We start from the raw sequence: 6,000 nt of genomic DNA, 5'->3' as shown, positions 1-6,000 counted from the left end.
TACCTGGACTATTTTTCAGTCTTAAAAATAAGGAAATCCTGTCATATGCAACAACGTGGATGGACACGGAGCACATTATGCTAAGTGAAATAAGCCAACCACATTTGTAAGGATAAATATGGCATGATTCCATTTCTAGGAGGTATCTAAAACAAACTCATAGAAGCAGAGGTTAGAATGTTTGTTGCCAGGGGCAAGGGTCTGGAGAAATGGGAAGTTGTTCATGGGTATACAGGTTCAGTTATGGAAGACAAGTGGGTTCTAGAGATCTGCTTTATAAAACAGTGCCTTTAGTTAATACTATATTGTGCACTTAAAAAAAAATTGTTCAGAGGGTAGATCTCATGTTAAGGGCTCCTACTACAAAACCAAACCAAAACAGAACCCTAAAGGGACATGAGGTAGCTTTTGGAGGTGATGGATATATTTATTACCTCGACTGTGGTGATGGTTTTCCCAGGTTGATGCATCAAATTGTATGCAATAAGTATGCACAGTTTTTTATTTATCAATTATACCTCAATGAAGCTGTTTTTAGAAAAGGAAACCTGAGAAAGGGCTCTGATGGGACACTGGCCCTGGGTGCCTGCCATGGTCCAATCAACTGCCTCAGGGGGTGGTACTATTGCACTAACTGGATATTACCTATGGTAACCTGTGTGTGGAGGAAGGGTCAGTTCCTGGCAAGACGCAAGGGGCTGAGTGTGGGTGGGGGTGGGGATAGAGGGTGGCTGGTTGGGAGTGAGGGTAACAATAGGGCAGGGAGTAGGATCAAATAGTATTTTTCTAGTTAAGATAGTCTGATTTATTCAGACTAGCTTGCAAGTACCCTTAGACCACACAGACAAGTTTATGAACAATTGAATTATAATAAAATACTAAAACAAAAGCTATCTATGGTATTTACTATATCTTTGATCATAAATATTTAGATACCCTCAGATTCTACAAGGAGGCAAAGATGAATCACTGATTACATCCTGGAATGTGCTTTCCTGAATGTTCCCCGCTAACAGCTTTCTGATTTGTTGCTTTATATCTTTTCAATAAATTCTATGTGAAAATGGTGATTTGAGATTTCTGCCATTTGTTGAGTTGTGCATCGATGGCGGTGTATCTTATGAGCAGAGTTGACCTATTGGCAGGAATCTTGACATGCCACATTGCAGCAGAGGCCTTTGCCAAGGGCCATGTAACTCTCCTCTGGCCCTCCCTGCTTTGATCCCCACTCAGTCAGCTCCAGCCATCCCAGGAGCTCTCAGTCCTCACACGGCCCATCTGTCTGTTGTATGAGTGGACTCTAAGGAAAAGAGTAAGAACATTACGGCCAAGCTTTATAGAGGAAAACAAGCTAATTATTGTCCCAGTGGATAAATATTATATTACCCATTCTGTGGATAGTGGTCCAAAGGAAGTGTACGTAATAAATGAGAGGAGCAAAGAACTGCTGCTTAGGGGCTTCAATGTTCCAACTTCAAAAGACTCTCACTGCTCGATGAAAATATCTCCAGTGCTTGACTCCGAAAGGATTCTAGAAAGTACAAGTCTCATGCACCACATTCGGAATTTAACCGCTTCCCAGCTGCCATTTTCTTGAGGCCAGCAGGTTCTCTAAAGGTCCCATTCCAGTCTTTTCCTCCCATCTCCCTGTTGTCACCACTCCCTCCCAGATGTTGCTGGTTCCAGGACCCAGGTCATCTATTTCAAATTGGTATTTCTTGCTGAGAGATGGCAAGTATAGGTTGATGGGTTTGGCAGCAGCAGAATTGTTCTGATCAGAGCTGGTATATGCCTTCTTGGTAACTTCAACCCAGGGAGGTTAAAAAGCAAACAAGCAAGACAGCCAGCACTTGCCCTTTTCTCCTGCTTCTTCTTCAGTACATAGCTTTCCTGAGTAGGAGTTGGGTCTCCCATCGCCAGATCATCCAGTGAGAATTCATGCCCCTTAATATTAATAGAATAAGCATTTACAAGTCCGATATTTTTGAGCATAAGAAAAGCACAGGATTTTCCTGATAAAAGGCTGTTCTTGGCTTACCCTGGGTTGAGAGCTTTCTTGGTTGGCACAGAGCTGTTTCTGCTGTCTCTTCATGTGCCTGTTACCTGTCTTGGAAAGGGTATAAATATTGACACATACGTTTGTAGTTCAGGCTTTTCTTATGGCACTATTTCACCTTTCCCTGGTACTAGGAAGGCCCCCTAACCCCCATGCAATTAGCATCAGTGGGCTGCTTGCTGTCATTGTTAAATGGGAAGCAGAGGAGCTACATTGGTATCTGCTGTTGTGTTTCCTTATTTTTCCAGGTTTGTGCACAGAACATAAGACCCACTCTAACTACTGCTGTTAAGCTCTGATTGCTGTGACACATTATTAAGAACAACAAAGCCCTTTTGTTCTTTGCTCTCTCTGAGGGAACAGCCAACTCAGTCCTCCCCCGTGGAAGTCAGATGCTCTTGCATCTGCAATTTACACATACTTTGACTCCACAACCATGCATTTGAGCTGAATGAAATAGTCTGGGGAAAATTCTGTTGTAGAATGTTTTGATGCACTTATTTGGTTCATCCCATTTTATTTCAACAAACATTTGTTTAAGACTTATCCTATGCCTGACTTTGGGGTTGCACAGAAAACCAAGTCACCATCCCAGTCCTCAAGGAACTCACAGTCCATGGTAGAGAAAGAGAGATAAATAAAGTAAGTTAAAGTGAGTTTGAAACAACCTACCAGAAGGAACACAGATGTTACTATGGAAGCAAAAGGTGGGAGCACTAAGTCTACCAGGGTAAGATGGGAGATCTTCCTAGGGACAGTGATGATAGAGCCAAATTTTAAAGAGGTAAGATTCTTGAAACATTTATTCATTCACTCAACAAATATTACATTTCCCAAGGGTGAAGGCACATAAGGACTCCAGTGAGTAGGTGGATAGGACCTGAGAGCAATTGTTGGTGGATGGAGAAATGTCAGGAAAAGGAAAGACCATGGAGAGAGGCATGGAGAGCTGAGAGGAGGGGCATCCAAGGAATTGCTAACGTCCAGGAGCGTAGAGGAGAGTGATGAGGCAGGGGATAGAACATGAGGGGTGAGGACTCAGTTGTAAGGAGTCTTTAGACTGAACCTTATTCTGAGGAGGAGGGGAACTATTAAAGGATCTTAATAGTGACATAATCAGATCTACATTTTAGCAAGACAACCCTGTCCTGTTTAAAGAACAGAGTGGAGACAAGACTCCAAGAAGGAAAATTAGGAGGCTATTGTTGTAATTAATGGAGTAGAGCAATGGCTTGCGTCTGAATAAAGGCAGTGATATTGGGTTGAGCAAAAGGGCATACATGTGAGACACATTTAGGGTTTAGAAATGATAGGCGTAGCGAGTGGGGGAGGAGGTGAATGGGACGGCTTCAGGATGAGTTCCGGTTTTCAGACCTGGATGACCAGCTAAAAGAGAAGTCTTGCACTGTGTTGGAGAAGGCTGGAGGAGAAGAGGGTTTAGGGAAGAAAGACAGTGAGTTGTGTTTTGAACAACTTAAGCATAAAACACCTGTGAGGATGTCTTTTAGGCAGTCAGAATGTGGGTCTTTAATTTGGGAGAAAGGCTGGGCTGGAAGTATCGTTTGAGGAATCACCTCCTTAGGTGGTAATCAAAACCAAGGGCGTGGATGAGAATGCATGGGAGAGCTTGTGTGGGAAGAAAATGCAAGAAAGGAAGAAGCACAGGGGCAGAAATATTTAAGGGACAAAGGCGGTTGAAAAGAAGCCAGCAAGGAGATCAAGGTGAAACAGAAATGAGAGAACCTGGAGAGACAGAAGAGATCGTTCTTTCAGAAGCCAAGGGGAAAGAACATTTCAAGGAGATGGGAATGCAGAAAGAAAGGTTTAAAATATTTTTTTAAAGGAGGTAGAGAGGAAGAAAGGAAGGGAGGGAGGGTGGGAGGAAGGGGCTAAGCAGGAAGAAGAATAGAAAGAAGCTCTTGGACTTGGCAATTAGGACATCGCTGTTGAACTTGGAGTGGTTCAGTAGAGTTTCAGAAGATACAGAGATTCCTTCTTAGTTCACAATGGTTCATGAAGATGTTCCTTGCAAGAGGCAAAAACCAAATGAATGAAAAACCTCTCTGATTTTGTTCTTAAAAACAAACAAAAAGGCATACCCGCACCGGTCCAGTTTCGTTCAAGCTTTAGCAAATTACTGTGGCTCAATCTGCTGTTGGTTCATGATTCAGTGCAATTCATCTCTGACCCCCTGCCTTGCCATCTTCTACATCCTCATGTGGTGGTGGCTGGTCCTGGTAACAGACCTTCTCTGCAAGACCCTCCTCTTCTCCTAGCTGGTTGAACTTGGGACTTCAGCAGCTGATCTTATCACTTTAGAGGCAACCTTCTATCCACAGGTCTCGTTACAGAATTTTCCAGCTCACAGGAAGCCCGCTTCCAGGAATAATACCATGTTTCTTCATCTTTCTGTTTTGTTTGTTTTCTCCATGTGTAGGAGTAAGTTTTAGGGCTCTTGGTCAGAGGTATTTTATAAAGTAAATTGGGAAGGCACAACATAGAGTACATGGGGAAATTTGTCAACAGAAGGAAGGAATAGAGAGGCAAAGACACTGCAGATAAAGAGCCAGAGATTACGTGGAGCTACAGAGAAAGTGGAAAATAAATAAGAAGGAGGGGGAAATGACGGCACAGAGAAATATGAAAGTGAGGGTAAAATACTATTAGGGACACATAGTAGGTGCCTCTAAAGTATTTGTTGAGTAAATGAATAAAAACAATGTGGGGGGAAACGTGGGGCTGTTGTAAACCTTGCTTCTGCTGTGTTTACACTTTGTTGTCCTCTGCTGACGGGGACCCTATGCCCTCTCCTGTTTTCAATCCAGAGGAGGCCCCAAGCTGTGGGGTAAACCCTGCCCATCCCAGAAGGTGGGATGACATGTGTTCTGAGCAGTGTGGCTGCCGCCCAAGCCTCCTGTATTGCAGTGATGCTCTCCTTTTCATGCTTATTGGCATATCACCAATTCAGATGTGCTGGACCCCAGAGGGTTTCTAGGTAGTAAATAAATGACCCCTCTGAGTTTGTACTTGGCAAAGACATGACCAGGTTGGTTATCTTTGGAGGCCAGTGAATGAGATGCCCCAAGAGTACAGCAGAGCTGTCGCCTCAGAAACCTTCTTTTCATTGTTCAGAGAAAAATATCTGCACAGAAAATGTGCTGATCCTGGGTTCATCCAGTTGCTAGAATGGACACTGCATAGCTCACCCCACATCCAATGGGCATGTGAGGAAATGTATTCAGCAAAGGTTACTGTCTGACACACAAAAAAATACTGGGAGAGGAGAAGGGAAACTGGCCCGAGGCACCGCTGGACCCAGGAACTCACATTCCATCACTAACCTCTTGACTAGTTTCCCTAATTATTGGCACCTTCTCTGAAATGACATCTCCATGAGGAGGTGGCCAGTGGCTGACAGGCCCCAGTTAGGATCCATACAGTATCATAACCAGACAGAGAGGCAGCTCTTCACCTAATCTACAGTTAGACAGTCCCTCAGGAAGGATCAAGACAAGCCTAGCTTGGATTATATGCCCACCCACAGACCAATCACTTTGGCCAGGGAGGTGAAGTTCTGTGATTATCCCATGTTGGGCCAGGTATCCACATCTTAATCCATCATTAGCCAGAGAGGTTCAATCTTATAAGAAGATGTCAGCCACCAGCAGTTCCCAAATGCTGTTCGCAGGAAGAGAAGTATCCTTGCTCTTAACCAAGTGCCACCTGAAGAAACTCTTTCTCTTCTGGGTATTGGTTATATGTTTGTGAGGAGTGAGGCTGTCAAAGCCATTTTGCAACCATGAGGGGAGTCAGCCAATCCTAGAAGGGGGCACATCTGAGGACATGGCAGAAACAGGGAGCTAGAGTCTCTGGATGGATCCAACCCAGACGCTTGCCCTTCCTTGGCCCTTTGAGTCAACAGCATTCCTTGTTCTTTAGACCAG

The sequence above is a fragment of the Stenella coeruleoalba genome (assembly GCF_951394435.1).
Source record: "Stenella coeruleoalba genome assembly, chromosome: 8".
In the NCBI taxonomy this organism is placed as follows: Eukaryota; Metazoa; Chordata; class Mammalia; order Artiodactyla; family Delphinidae; genus Stenella; species Stenella coeruleoalba.
Note: the sequence above shows the minus strand (reverse complement) of the source record.